Here is a 16187-nt window from a genome sequence, read left to right on the forward strand (position 1 = left end):
TTTGTGCCATTGTCACTGTCCAGTTCAATGAAATAGTTTCTGTTCAAGGAAAACAATTGTCCAGCAACTGTAGGTGCTTTCATTGGTAAAGTAGCTCCCGCTGATCCTCCGAGCTTGGAAAAGGGAATAAGATCCCATTTGAAGGGCAGCCCCCAGTTGAATCCTCCCCACAACACAGGGGATTGAACTGAGGTGAGGGTCAACACTGATGGTGTTGGTCACCAGGCACCCAGTCCTCCTGGACGACAGACAGCAAGGACTCAGTCACATCACAGCTGCTCTGACCCTTTCATCCTCAGATCAATCCCCCATGCTTTGCATTTATTACTTCAATTTTTCCAGGGAGTTAGTTTTGAATATATTCATCTAGTTCTTCATCCAAATCACTGTTCACAAGAAAAGCTTCCTAAAGAAGCTGGGCTGGCATGTGGTCTAGGAGGTTGTGGATGGCCCGGAGCCAGGCATACAGAATTCATTGTAGAAACAAATAACACCACCAGCCGCTCACACATCCATTGACTCAGACTTGTCTTTACACGTTGTGTTCCTCGTGTGTGGCACATCTCTGCAATGGCCAAGCCCTTACTCAGAAGCTTACTGAAGGCATGCTTCTGATAACCCAGGTCTCTCAACGCCTGATCACCTTCATTAAAAATTGTACCCAATGAAGAAGAGAATTTCACATCATCTTTCTTCTGGATCTTCAATGTGGTTATTTATGACATAATCAACTTTGTTTGCTTTGAATTGTTATTCTAATATTCAACTTGGACCTCGAGTTAAGCAGGGATAGAATTTGGTGTGGGGGGTGGGGGTTGGTGCAGAGTGATCCATGGGAGCCAGACACCTTGATAAACCCATTCTTAAGTGGCTGAGTCACTTCACTGAAGTTGAAATAAACTAAAAGCAAAACCATCCAGGTCGCAGTTATAAAAGGCGATCTACACGGTGACCCTTCCCTCTGCAGACCCAGCGTAGCTGAAGGGCCTCTTTCAACGTCCTGGAGCAGAATCTGCTGGAGCCGTAAACTGGTGCTGGAGGCTGGGCCTGGACTGGCAAGGCAGTGAGAAACTCTGGGGATGCAGTCTTAGGCTGGGGGTTGGGGGGCGGGATCACACTTCTGCGGTTTCACCCCGAGAAGCCTGGCTCCAAACTGACATCATATGAGGAATTTTACATCTCCTTGATGCCTCCCGCCTACCAAGACCAACTGAATCAGAGCCTGGAGTCTGGGCTTCATTCTGGCCACATCCACACCTGTCCCATGCGGAGCTCAGATTGTCCAAAACTTCGGTCTGATCATCTCACAGCCATTCCAGAATGTTCCAATGGTTTCCCACTGTACTTAGGACAAAGACCATGTCCTTGTGAAGGCCTGAAACCCCTCTGAGTTCTGTTCTCCACTGGTCTTTTTCATTCATTCATTCATTTTTGACTGTGCTGGGTCTTCCGGGTTTGCGTGGACTTTCTCAAGTTGCGGCAAGCAAGGGCTACTTTTTGTTGTGGTGCCCAGGCTTCTCATTGCGGTGCCTTCTCCTGTCGTGAAGCACAGGCTCTAGAGCTTGTGCTTAGTAGTTGTGGCGTACGACCTTAGTTACCCCAGAGCATGTGGAATTTTCCCAGACTAGGGACTGAACCCGTGTCCCCTGCATTGGCAGACAGATTCTTAATCACTGCACTTCCAGAGAAGTCCATCTCCACTCATCTTGCCCTGTCATTCACTCACGTGGATGCAATCCAGCTGCCTGCCACCATGAACTTATCAGAAGCATCGCTAACACATTTACTGTGCCTCTAGACTGCCCCTGGTTATTATTTTTCAGTTTGATTAAAAACACAGGTGCACATATTACTTCTTTCGGGTGTTATCTAGGGGCAGAGACAGCCACTTATCCCATTACAGAAATCATGTACCAAGAATAATGATCGTGTCTCAGAGGACTCTAACTACATCACTTCAATAAAGTCAAAGCATTTACATTGCTCTTAAGGAAATCGGGTGTGAACAAGAATGACTGACTTGTTAGGGGAGGTGCCAGCTCTGGAAGGAAACTCTGCCAACCATGATGAAGAGCACAGGGGTGGGAATGATGGGTCTACAATAAATATGCCAAGTCTGAGATTCAGAGGGGACTTGGGTGGACAAGTCCAGTGCGCAGTTGGTTGGATGCTCTTTTGAAGAAGTGGGGAGGGTTCTAGGATAGAGACAAGGCTTCAGAAGCATCACGATTTAGGAGGTTGTTCAAACTATTTGAGTGACAAGGTCACCCAGCAAATGGGTGTTCAGTGGATGTTCAGTGGATGTTTCTGGGGCAGGTGGAGGCAAACAGAGAGAAGATGCAGAGAAAAGACCATGGGAGCCTAAACCAGGGAGTGGAGAAGTTTAGAGAAAGACAATGTGGCTAAAAAAAAAAAAAAAAAGATGAGTAGGATGAAGCCGTCTCAATAACCCAGGCTGGAGGAATGAGGAGTCTGCAGAGACTGGCTCAGGTACCATCTGAGGAGCAGGATGAGGTGGAGGTCAGAGAACAGAAGGCAGAGCTGAGAGCAGAGCCCCGACAGTTGAAGCGGCTGCGCCCCTCTGCATGTTAAATAAAGCTAAAAAAATAATAAAGACTAGTGTCCCTGCTTTCCAGCTCCTCTCTGGCCCACAGGCTTCTTTTTCCAACCTCATAGCGTGTGAGGTGCATGCGTGTGCTGGGCTGAAGTCACTTGGCTTTCAGATTCTTGCCTTTCATCTATTTAAAGCAAAAAAAAAAAAAGAATGTAAAGGCATCCAATATCAGCCAGGGTTCTCCGAGGAAATAAAACCAAGTATATGAAGAGATTTATTTTAAGAAGTTAGAGCATGTGATCACGGGGGCTAGCAAGTTTGAGCTTCACAGGGCTGGCAGGCCAGAAACGCAGGCAGGAGGAGTCACAGTCCTGAGATGGAATTTCTTCCTCTTCGGGAAACCTCAGTGTTTGTTCTTCAAGCCTCCGGCTGATTGGATGAGCAACCTTTGCCCTTACTGAGGGCAATTATCTCCTTTATCTGCGGTCGTCTGAGCATAGATGTGAACCGCATCCACTTCCCAGCAACACCTAGGTTAGTGTTTAATTAAATATCTGGCTGATGAAGACAAACCATCTCACTTCCTAAATCATGAAAACTGCCGGTCTCCTGCTCCAGGCAGACTTCTGGTGAATTGTAGCATTTGTTTAATAAAATACTGGAAAATGGAAGGGCGTGAGGGTCCTCCTGGTGTGTGTGTGTGTGTGTGTGTGTGTGTTTGTGTGTGTGTGTGTGTGTGTGTTCAGTCGCTCAGTCATGTCTGACTCTTTGTGGCTCCATGGACTGTAGCCTGCCAGTCTCCTCTGTCCATGGAATTTTCCAGGCAAGAATACCGGCATGGGTTGCCATTTCCTACTCCACGGAATCTTCCTAACCTAGGGATCCAACCCACATCTCTTGTGTCTCCTGCATTGGCAGGCAGATTCTTTACCTCTAGCACCAATAAGGTCCCTCAAATAAGATGTGAAAAACCAAAAGAAGCTGAAATTCAATTTTTCAGACTATGTTTTTCATCTCCTTCAGGATTCCACCCCCCACTCCCCACCTCCACCCCACATAGCCTGTAAGATACAACGAACCATCTTATTTATCCTGCAGAGTAGCCACAGAGTGACTTCTCTGGGCGTGTTAGCAAGGAGGCACCTTTACAACCACAAACCATCGGGAGCTGATCACTCCCACTCTCTGCTCTTCCAGTGTATTTAACAAGACTAAATAGGTCCTCTGAGCTGGCTCGTTTTTCCCACCTTTCTTCTCCTGTCAACCTGTCAGCAACATGAGCGGATGAAAATTTAGGGTCTAACCTCTACCATCATGAGGATAGTGAGGTCTCCTGAAACACCCACACAGCCACCTCTGAGCATTCCTCTTCCTCCCAACAGAATATGGCTGACCCAAAGTGAATCCGATTGCGGGATTCTGGCACTCAACCTGGTCTGCAGTTTGAGTACTTGTTTTAGGTCAAGATGGAGAGCCCAGGAAGCTGAAAGGGCATCTCTGGGATTCAGGTGGCACTAGTGGTGAAGAATCTGCTTCTTTTCTCCTCTAAACTGCAGGAGACATAAGAGATGCAGGTTTGATCCCTGGGTCAGGAAGATCCCCTGGAGGAGGGTATGACAGCCCACTCTAGTATTCTTGCCTGGAGAATCCCACGGACAGAGTAGTCTGGTGGGCTGTGGTCCTTAGGATTGCAGTCAGATACAGCTGAAGCAACTTAGCATGCATGCATGCAGATAAATAAAAACGGGAAGCTTACCACCCAGGGCTGGGGCGAGGGTGAGGCTAGTGAGGTGCTGGGGGCCACAGGAATTTAAGGAGGTGCTCATTTTCAAATCCACAACAATTTTGCATTAACACTTCAAAGTGAATGGTTCCTGCAAATGTACACCCTAGGTGCCTCACTCTAGTACTGGCCCTGATACCAGCAGAACATCCCCACTGAGGAACTGCTCATGGATATGCAGGTTTGGGACTAGTCCCCAGAGTCAAGTTTGGAATTATCACTCCAGGTGATCCTGGGGCCTGGTCAGGCTTGGGAACCACTATCCTAGGACCAAAGTGTGTGTTGTCACCTCCAGCTGCTGGTGTTGGCAGCTGCTGTGGGTCACGGTTAGGATATTGACCTTTATTCCATATATGCAAAGATGAAACCACTGAGGGCCCTGTGGAAGAAGAGAATCATGTGGTGTGACTTGGGTTTGAAAAGAATCACTCTGGCTGTTTGGATTGAGAAATAGATGGAGGTGGGGCAGAAGTAGCAAGCATGGTCTATAGCAGATATGGCTAGACATGAAGTGATATTTGTCCATCAGATCTGGAATTGTTTGGAAAAGAAGCACCAATGAGGTGAACCTGGGAGTGGTCTGAGGGTGAGAGAGAAAGAGGGAATCAGGTTGGATGACTCCAGGATTTTTCGCCAGAGCAACCAGAAGGACAGACTCTCCACTGACCTGGTGTGGGGAAAGATGTAGGAGAGGCAGGGGGTGAGGCAAGGTCAGGACCTCGGCTGGCTGAGTCTGAGATGCCCAGGTCACTCCTAAGTGGGGATGTCCCACAGACAGAGGAGTAGACGGTCTGAGTTCAGGGGAGTGGTCTGGACATAGACACCAATTTTGGAGGCATTGACGGCGTGAGATGAGCAGAATTGGAGAAGGGAAGGAGTCTAAGATCTGAGTCCTGCCCCCTATAGGCCCCAATCTCAATGATGAATCTGTGATCCAATAACAATGCATGGATATTGGTGGGGGCTTTTAAAATCACTCAAAGATTGTTCACATCCACTGTCTTAGCAGATGCTGGGTGATGCTTTTTATGTGGCTGCACATAAAAAGCCTCCACAGTCCAGTTCTAAGCCACGTCCCCAGCCCCCTGGGGCCAACCTTGTCAAGCCTCCTCCAGCCTGATCCTGCCATCCCATCCCTCCCCATCCTCTACATACTCTCCTTCCTCTCTTTGAAGAGTTCTTCCCATTTCTCCAGCTGACAAGTCCACCTCACTCAGGAACCAGATCACAAGTCCCCTCCTACATTAACAGAGTTTTAGGGGCTACAAGTATCAGGAAACAGCCCCAATCTAGGTTGGGGAAAGAAGTGGGGACATGATGGGCTTCAGTTTCTAAACCACAGCAGGGAAGAGGCCAGGCCAGGATGTGGGACTGTGTGGTCAGCAACTCTGAGGAGGGGTAAGGCCTATGGAAAGTCACATGCCCCATTCCCTACTTATTTGAAGCAAAATAGGGAGTTCGACAGGTCTCTTCAAAATGCACCAGACTTTCCCGGCCCGGGCAGGGGGGCGGCTCTATTCTCTGGCTCTGTAGCCCTTTGCAGCTTGCTCGCTCCGATTCCTGGCTTGTTGTCAGCCTCCCGGTGTAGACTGTGAGTTTGTGGAGGGACAATGTTGCATTTACTGAGCAGCGTGTGGATCAGTGGCCAGAAAGCAATAGGTGCTCAGTAAAGAGACTGCGGTGAAGGAGACACAGACTCTGAGATGGAGCGGATGTCCCAGAGATACACAGACTCTCATCTCTGCTCCCAAACCACATGCATCCAGGTTCCGGGAGACCAAAGTCACAGCTCCTAACTTTGCCTCTGGAAGACCAAGTGCTTGTCCAAGCTGTCTGCATCCACATAACTGAAACTGTGACCTTAAAGATTAAGAAATGCCAGCTACCCAGTAATCCAGCCAGCCTTCAGCAGTGGAACCTCATTAATAGGAGAATTTGTGGTCCACTGTCCTGGAGATTTCTCGTACATCATCCATGGCATGCATGATGACTTTTCATTGTGATTTCCAAGAGTCATGTGTCTCTCAAGAGGCAGTCACTTGTGCACTTGTGGATATAGAATTTCATGTCTCTAATATACAAGCATTTGTATTTACCTACACAGGCACACATCCCTCAAAACAGAAGATGCATAAGAACAAGAACTGCCAGTCTCCTGATTGCATGGGAAGGTACTGAGTCTTCCGAAGCTACCTCTGTCTGGACCGCCGTCTCCATGGAAACCTTGAAACCAGACAGGACTAGGCCAGGCTGAGTTATTTGTCTCCTAAATAAGGAGCCACAGCAGAGTCCAGGCCCTGCGGCTAAGAGTTAATAAGATGACAACCTTTCAAATAGACAAGCACTACACTTCTCTGCCTCTAAATACTGGGCTGCATAGAGCAGAGACAGTCCTTCAAATAGAGCCAAATGCACTTCTGCGTGAATATAATCTGTGCTAGGACCAAATTCAGGCTGGTGTCTTCAGAGACAGGAATATCAATTCATATGATATAGATACTGTTCAATAGCACTAACAGAAATAAAATAATAATAGCCATCCATAGTTGAGCACTTACTCTGTGTCAGGCACTGGATGTAATGATTTACCTAAAATTATCTCCTGTAATCCACACAAGGATAGACGTCGCTATGGTTACATAAACACCCTCAGGGTTCCCAGTCCAGTGGTCCCCTCCCTCTGCTGGGGTCTCCGGACATCCAGTTGTAGCTGACTATTGCTTGGATCTGCTCTGCCCCGCACCATTGCCCTTTTTCTGGTAACCACACTTTGGTCTTCCTTGGAAAAGGCACTTCCCTGCCCTCTGTCTGGGTTGACAGGCAGAGCTGACTGCCTCCCAGTTCCAGGGCTGGATGTGCGACCCAGATCTGGTTGGCCAGCACCTTCCTTGACTATGATCATACCAGTTCATGGATACTTGGCCTGAGTCAATCCTGTGAGGATGTAGCTTTGGAACTGCTAGACACCTGTTCAGGTTGTTTATCACTATATAACAAGCCACCCCAAAACTTTGTGGCTTAAATCAACAATTATTATCTCTCAGGATTTTGTGGCTCTGCTGGGATCATCAGGGAGGTACTTCTGTACCACGTGATGATGTCTGGGCGGTACTCACCTGAGGGCTCTTTTTTACCCCCCAGGGCTGGGGCAAGGGTGAGGCAAGCGAGGTGCCAGGTGTTCAATCTCTCAGTGGTGTTCGACTTTTTGTGACCCCATGGACTGCAGCACGATAGGCTTCCCTGTCCATTACCATCTCCCGGAGTTTGCTCAAACTCATGTCCATCGAGTCAGTGATGCCATCCAACCATCTCATCCTCTGTCATCTCCTTCTCCTCCTGCCTTCAATCTTTCCCAGCATCAGGGTCTTTTTCAATGAGTCGGCTCTTCACATCAGATGGCCAAAGTATTGGAGCTTCAATTTCAGCATCAGTTCTTCAAATGAATATTCAGGGTTGATTTCCTTTCAGATTTACTGGTTTCATCTCCTTGCAGTCCAAGGGACTGTCAAGAGTCTTCCCCAGCACCTTATTTCGAAAGCATCATTTCTTCGGCATTGTCTAGGTTGGTTGGTCATAGCTTTTCTTCCAAGGAGCAAGCGTCTTTTAATTTCTTGATCGCAGTCACCATCCCCAGTGGGTTTGGAGCCCAAGAAAACAAAGTCTCTTTCACCTTCATCAAGAGACTCTTTACTGAGCTAGAACATCCAAGATGGTGTTGATGTCGACTATTAGTAGAGAGATTTCTGTAGGAAAAGGGAAGCAGGAACGTGGGGGCACAGTGAAGAGTCCCCAGTTCTCTGGTTGGACTGCCTGCACCGGAACCACTGGAGTGGGACAGTGGAGTGTGTGGTGAGGAGCTCTAGCTATGGGCAGGCTCTCCTGCAGGCATTTAGGTCCAGTCCAGGGCATGCAAGGAGTGGGTGTCTTTGGGGGATACTCAACAACAGCCTATCCTGCTTGGGGACCCCAAGTTATGTCCATTTGCCCCAGGGAACTCTGGCCCAGCCAGTATTCTTTCTCCAGTCTTCCTGGACTGTAGCTTTTGGCTGAAAACTAATATGGCACCCGTACTGTTTGTTGATCATCCCATACCACCTCAGCCTCGAGCTCTCACCTGTGGATCAGCTGGTTCTAAAGCACAGGTAAAGACACATCTCCCTGCTCTAGGATATCTGACTCCAGGAATTTTTCAACACTGCCAAGACATTTCCATGGAGATGATGCAAAGTCGTGCCCCTGGTTTCTAAAACTGAATTTACCCTTGGTCAGGTTCAGGGTCAGGAGATGAGAAATCAGCAGGAGGGTGGGGAAGACAGGATGACCTATGGTGCCTCTCAGGACTGTGCTTTTATCCTTCCCAAGACCCTCAAATGATGTCTTCATTCAGGCTCTCCTGTACCCTGATCCACAGTCAGAACCATCTTGACATTGCAAAGTACAGTTTACAGAAAAATTCCTCATTAAAAAAGCAGACCCACAGCCTGAGTTTTGATGGCAGAAAGGTACTATTACAGGTTCAAGCATTCTTCTCTTCCTCTGATTGTCTCAGATAGTCAGGAAAGACACTCCATGGGCCATGCAAAAGCTCATCAATAGATTGAGAGGATTTGGAAAATATAAGCTAACAAGGTGCCACTGTGAATTGAAGTGGAAGCAAGATCAAAACCAAGGAAATATGTCATCTGAGCCTGTTCCTTCCTCATCCAGTTTTCCCCAAGACCCTGCTGCCCTCTTCTCCCTGAAATGGCATGTCCTTCAGGGACCTTAAATGTCAAAGGGGAAGGGGCCTTCCCAGGATCACAGTGGGGCTAGAAGAGAGAAGAGTAAGCCTGGGATGCCTGGCCTCAGATGCTGTTCCTGTAACACCAACACGGGGGCTATTCTAATTCAGAGAGTGGTTAACCTGGGGGCTTATACTACATGCATTCCCCCACCCACCCCCACACAGCACAGGCATGATGTACACCCTTCAGGAAGGGAGACCCATTTCCTCGTGTGAAATCTCAGGAATCAGACTCAAAGACAATCTTAGTGCCTGAAGGGAACACAAGAGGCTCAGTGATAGAAGACCGCTTCATCAACATCACCTGTAAGAACCTGATGCAGCCATGACCAGGTCACGGTGTTCCTCTCCCAGACAAGCTCAGGGTCAACAGAGTGGACATACCTTCCATCGGGAACACAGTGGTCAACACAGCTGCAAGGATCCCAGTCTTCACGGGGCCCATAGGCTGCTTCTGCAGGCCAGCCATCCTCTTTTTCTGGGAACAGGACTCGGTTTCCCTTTGTAGAACCACGCTCTCCCCCAGTTCTTTAATCATGTTCTTAGGATGAGTGCGATCCCCTCCCCCGGCCCTGGAGGTGGTGGACGTGTGACCTAGGCCTGGCCACCTGGAGCATCGTATCCCCTGTGCCAAAGGCACTGGGTCCAACTTGGGCACGCCCCTGTGAACTTTTATATTTGTGTTTATACGTGTGTCTGCTCTCGGTGCCTGCTAATATTTGATCTTGGAGCCTGGTTTCTGACACAGAGCTCTTAAATCCCTTGGGATTTCCAGGGTGATAGAAATATCTTTCATTTTTTACGAGACATCTCTGGGTGGGCTTCTGGATGGGGTTGGTCACCAGAAAGAAGAAACTATGATTAGAAACTTAGGGCTTTCAGCCCCAAACCTCCACAGAGGGGAGAGGGATTGGGAATGGAGTTAATGATTGATCATGCCTACTTGAGGAAGCCTCCATGGAAATCCTAGAGAGCTTCTGGCCAGTGAGCACATCCATGTACCGGGAGGGTAGGGCACGCCAACTTCGCAGGGACCAGAACTCATGTGCTGGGAACACTTCCAGACCTCTCCTTATGTATCTCTTCATCCCGCTGTTTATCTGTGTCCCTTATCAGGTGGTTTATAATGCAACAAACTGGTAAGTGTAACTAAATGGTTCCTTGAGTCCTGTGAGCTATGCTAGCAAATTGTCAAATCCAAGGAGGAGACTGTGGGAGCCCCAATTTGTAGCCAGCCCATCAGAAATACAGATGATAACCTGGGATCTGTGAGTGGCCTTTGAAACAGGGGTAGTTTTGTGGGACTGAGCCCTTAGTTCCAAGTAGATAGTGTCTGAACTGAGTAGGACATCTAGCTGGTGTCAGAATTGATTGGCATGGGAAAAAAACCCACATCTGGTGTCAGAAGTATGTAGTAGGAAGGTAAAGGAAAACAATGTGTTTTTCCTCGACACAGGTCAAATTTGAAGAATTGTGGGCAATCCAAATGCTTTCTTGGAGTTACTAGGGAAAGGATCTCTCCTCTCTTGGTGTTAATCTGGCCAAATGAAGGTCTAGCATTGCTAAGGCTCATCTCTGACAAAACATATTGAGAACCCTCCCCCCATGAAGCAACTTCAAAGAAAATCAGAGACAACATATGAAGATTGGTTCCTCATGATCTGCACCCAGATCCAGCTATATGCGATGTCCCACTCACTCCTTGAGTTTCAGTTGCATTGGTTAAGGCATTCCTTTGTATCTTAAGCCCATTTCAATTGCTCTTCTATCACAGGCAATTGAAAGAGCCCTAACATCTCTCATGGGGATGGCCCTATGTACCCCCTTCAAATGGAGATACCCTTGAGAAGAAAAGTCAAGGAACAAATCAAATCCTTTTCCTCCACTGGACCTCCACGTACACTCAGACCACTGCCAGCTGATAGTTGTCTCTTCTTCTCCATCCCCATAACTAATGCTACTTCCCTTCCCCCGTCTGCACCTCACCTCAACCCCCAATATCCCAAGTCCTTTTCCTTTGTCAGCCCATTTTGGGGAGCCATTCCTCTCTGGGTCCTTTTCCCTCAGAGTCATTTCTGGTGCCAGGAACCCCGACTCTGGGAGAACCCTCTCACCTAATCTCCTGACCCCAGAGGATCGCTTATCCTTCCTGTATGCTTGCCAGGAGAGAAGAATCATGCGAAAGCAACATGTAGCATCTTACTGGGGCTTCCCTGGTATGGCTCAGCAGTAAAGAATCCACCTGCAATGCCGGAGACCCAGGTTCAGTCCCTGATTGGGGAAGATCCCCTGGATGAGGGCAGGGCTACCCATTCCAGTACTCTTGCCTAGAGAATCCCATGGACAGAGGAGCCTGGCAGGCTGCAGTCCATGGGGTCGTAAAGAGACACAACTGAAGTGACTAAGCAGCAAAAGCATTTTATTGAACTTTTTTAGGACAGAAAAGCGATATATATGTACACACAGCTTTTCCTTTAGTGGATTGGTAGACAGTGGGGGTTATAAACAACTTTAGAAGACAAAAGTGCCTTTATTTGAATTGCTTGAAGGCAATGTTATTGTTCCCCCAAAAGGTTAATACAAATCACCTTAAAAGTGATCTTGGTAACCTCACCTCCTCTTAGAGATCATATTTCCCACTGACAGTGTTTTGGGGACTGGCTTAGGCTGTAATTGAGTTAAATGCTTTGAAAAGATTGAATCAGACTCTAAAGTTCAAACAAAGATGCCTCTTGTTTTCCAGAGTTACTGATAGGATCTTAGAGGCCTAGGTTCTATGCACTAGTTTTTTGGGGTTGGGATGGGGAGGAGGAAAGGAAAAGAAACAAAAATTTAACAAGCTGAGTCAAATCAGAAGTCATAAACTCATCCCCACAAACCCCAGCCATTATTTTTATTTAAACTAGTGACCAACATGTAAATCCCATAAAATCTCAATTTTGGACTTTTCTTAAAAATCTAGCCGAGTTGGTAGCTCTGGGTAGTCTTGGTGGTGGTGCTGTTCAGTCGCTCAGTCGTGTCCGACTCTTTGAGACCCCATAGACTGCAGCACGCCAGGCTTCCCCGTCCTTCACCATCTCCCAGAGTTTGCTCAAACTCACGTCCATTGAGTCGGTGATGCCATCCAACTGTCTCATCCTCTGTCTTCCCCTTTTCCTCCTGCCTTCAATCTTTCCCAGCATCAGTAACTTTTCCTGTGATCTAGCTCTTCTCATCAGGTGGCCAAAGTATTGGAGCTTCAGCTTTAGCATCAGTCCTTCTAATGAATATTCAGGACTGATTTCCTTTAGGATAGACTGGTTGGATCTCCTTGCAGTCCAAGGGACTCTCAAGAATCTTCTCCAACACCACAGTTCAAAAGCATCAGTTCTTCAGCTCTCAGCCTTTTTTTGTGGCCCCATCTCACATCTGTACATGATTACTAGAAAAACCGTAGCTTTGAATATAGGGACTATTGTTGGCAAAGTTATGTTTCTGCTTTTGAATACTCTAAGTTTGTCACAGCTCTTCTTCCAAGGCGCAAGTGTCTTTTAATTTCAAGGCTGCAGTCACTGTCCGCAGTGATTTTGGAGCCCAAGAAAATAAAATCTGCCACTGCTTCTACTTTTGCCCATCTATTTGCCGTGAAGTCATGGGGCCAGATGCCATGATCTTAATTTTTTGAATGTTGAGTTTTAAGCCTTCTTTTTCACTCTCCTCTTTCACCCTCATCAAGAGGCTCTTTTGGTTCTCTTCCATTAGTGTGATGGCTGGTAATTCTGGACTGGGTATGCATGATGCATGTGTCCTGTTCCTAGCCTGGCATATTTAGCTGCTGCCCTGTCCTGCATCTCAGGAAAGCAAGATAGCACCTCTCCTCACGAAGCACCACCCCTGACCTGGGAAGCCAGCCAGTTAAGGCACACAGATCCCATGCAGAATGACCGCAGCCTTGGCGCTGGCAGCAGAAGGGTAGCAGCTATTCTAGCATGGTCCTGCCTCCCCCTGAATCTCTTAGTCTCTTGAGAGTCTCCCCAGCCTCTCTCTAGGTTTGTCTCCTCCACCCTACTCCCCCTGCATGTGCTAGTGTGGCCACACGCTTGGGTTTGAGAAGGTGGGCCTGCATGGGGTCGGTTAACCCCAGCCTGTCAGGAGAGGGTCTGAGGCTGGCTCAGATAACTCTTCCTGAAGAAGGGCTCCAATTAGAAGACAGAGATTGGGAAGTCTTTCTTTTGGGAAAAAAGATTGGCGTCAGTCTTTATTGATGTTTGTTACAACACTGTTACTGTTTTATGTTTTGGGTTTTTTTGGCCCTGAGTCATGTGGGATCCCAGCTCCCTGACCAGGGATCGAACCCACACCCCCTGGCTTGGAAGGTGAAGTCTTAACCACTGGACCACCAGGGCAGTCCTAATTCAAATCAGTCTCTTGAAAGTCTTCAGGAAAGGCAGCCCCGATGACCCTGCGGGGCCGCCTCCAATCAGACGATGGGATGGCTGCATTTCTGGAGGTGGCTCAGTGGTGCAGGTTGTCCCCAGGGGCTGGGCTTACAGGGCGCGTTCCGAGGTTGGCGCTGACTTTTGCTGCCTCTGTGCCTGTGTCTCAGCTTGGATAAGAGCAAGACGGTGCCTCCTCTCGCAAACCACTGCCTGCTCCGGGAACCTGCTAAAATGGGCAGTGATTCACCTTTCAAGGAATGTATGAGAATTTGTAGAAATGACTCTCTGACCTGGCCTTGCACTAATACCTAGCTCTCCAGGGGCTTTGGGGTTCAGGAGGCCCACTCCTCAATGCATGAAGGCTGGAAACTGTCGAGCAGTGCCCATTAAAGGACACCCCTAGAAGAACCTCCCATTTCTCTCGCCTACAGTTATTTTTCTATTGCCTGATAAATGTTACATCCAGAGCTCATGTCAGGAACAAGAATGTAAATCAGCCTCTGGCATTTATGCTGAGTGGGATGATTGATAGTCAGTAACTTAAATGTGTAAGCTGATAGCATTAATTTTTCAGTAGATTAACGCATCCCCAGGAAAACACATAATTTCTTTGCAGGGCACTGCTACTTCCTTCCCACAGAAAGTACATTTCTTTTTCATAAGGGTGTGATGCGTGCTCAGTTGTGTCTGACCCTCTGGACTGTAGCTCGCCAGACTCCTCTCTCCTTGGGATTTTTTAGGCAAGAATATGGGAGCGGGTTGCCATTTCCTCCTCCAGGGGATCTTCCCTGAGTAGGTTGGAGATGTGTACTCAGTTGTGTCTGACTCTTTGGACTTCACAAGGGTATTAGGGTATAAAGAGTACATGATCTATGGGATGCAAAGATACTTGAACAGACAAGGACTAACCCTTTATCCATTAAGAAGGCTTGAGATTTACCGGCCTCCTGTCTGCCTCTAGAAATTCACTTATTTGGATGAAGATGTTTACATCCTACAGACCTCTTTGTCCTTCCTGGATGGCTTTAACCTGCGCAGTAGCTGAGCACCTCAGTCCATTTGACAAGGAATTACCATACCTGACTTTCTGTACCTGTGAGCTCAAGGATAGTCTTCAAACCAGAGCACACTCGCCAGGACACCCAGCAGAACACTTGGAAAGAACCATTTCCATGAAGACAGAAAGCAACATTTGGCTGAGGAGAGCTCTCTGCAGGGGGGCACCCACTTTGCCCTGTCCCTAACTTTAAACCAGGTACCCCCATGTCCTACTCATCTCTGGCCCAAGCCCACCTTTCAAATCTGTTGATCACACAGTTCCTTGCCTAATGTTGGCTCTGTCCATAGATCAAAGAAGTAGAAATGAAGACCAAGTAGTTAACAGATGACCAGATTTCTCCGCCAGCTTCCCCTTCAGTAATCTTTAGAATAAACTGTGTGAACAAAACAGCCTCGAAAGAGAAATCACAAGAAGTCAACAAGCCTGTCCACAAGCCTGCACAGAGTGGGAGATGGTGATGGCTCTGACCCCCATCTCCGTGGTTAACTGACGTGACTCCCCTGTTTCCTTCTGAAAACGATCATGACTGAGCAGGATCTTCGGAGGTGGTTTCTGAGGGACACTAAATCCATAGTCTCCCCAGATTGCCGACATTTGGATTAAAAGCAATTTTCCTTTCTACCAACATCTCTCTCTCTCGCTCTTTGATTTTCGAGTGGCGAGCAGCCAGACCTGATTTGGTGACGTTTCCGCTCCTGCTGTACCCCTGGGCTTCAGCACAGTGCTTGGTGAACAGTAGGCTCCAGTCCATCTGTTGAGCAAATGAGCTGATGACTAGAAATGTTCAGTCCAGCTCCAGTTCACTTGCTACTCTCCGATGGATTACTATGTATCTTACATCCTGAACGCCTGCTGCATGTGGATGAAAGAAAAATTTATATTCTATCCTTCTGACTCATAGACAACCAGCAGTCTAGGATTCCTTGTAACCAGCAACATATCAGACAAATGAGGGGGCAGAGATCACTGGGGTCCTCACTAGTGCAGGGCGTGGCGGTGCTCAGTTCAGAGCATCACGCCCTCATCCTCACCTGGACAAGTCAGTTTCCTGGTCCCACCTCTCACATGTACTTCTCTCAGGGATGCATTCAGTGACCAGCACCCTTAGGTCCGTTCATCTGTCACCTGAGCTTCACACTTACTTCCTGCCAGCAGTGCCCCGCTCAAGGCTCTGTGCCTTATGTCTCACACTCAGGCCCTTCTCTGATACCCAGGAGCCCACCAGGCTCACACCAGCTCCAGCCTCCTGTCGTTCTCATAGATGATAGCGGCCGGCATCTGCCTGCTTCTCAGGATGCTGGGAGCATGAACAGCCATCGCCAACAACAGCAGCCTTACCTTGGCATCTCCTTTCTGCATCACTTACCCAGCTCCTTCACCTCTGTTTCCTGGGAGCAACCCCTAAAAAACTCCCTGCACCCAAATTCTTGCCTTAGACTTTACTTTCATGGAGCCCCAAGCCACGGCATACAGTTAGACAAAATATCTCACTGTGGACTTTTTCTGTTCCCATCTTGCAAAGCTTTTAATTATCTATCCTTTTACTACATGCTATTCCCTCAAAATTTCTGCTTCTCAATAAACTGAAA

General features: G+C 47.9%; 1 pseudogene; it reads right to left on the reverse strand.

Moving 5' to 3' along the window:
• Positions 1-295: 295 nt before the first annotated feature.
• LOC136157302 (polypeptide N-acetylgalactosaminyltransferase 11 pseudogene) lies at positions 296-15915 on the reverse strand (annotated as a pseudogene).
• Between the last annotated feature and the right edge of the window lie 272 nt (positions 15916-16187).

The sequence above is a fragment of the Muntiacus reevesi genome, chromosome 2, assembly GCF_963930625.1.
Source record: "Muntiacus reevesi chromosome 2, mMunRee1.1, whole genome shotgun sequence".
Classification (NCBI taxonomy): Eukaryota; Metazoa; Chordata; class Mammalia; order Artiodactyla; family Cervidae; genus Muntiacus; species Muntiacus reevesi.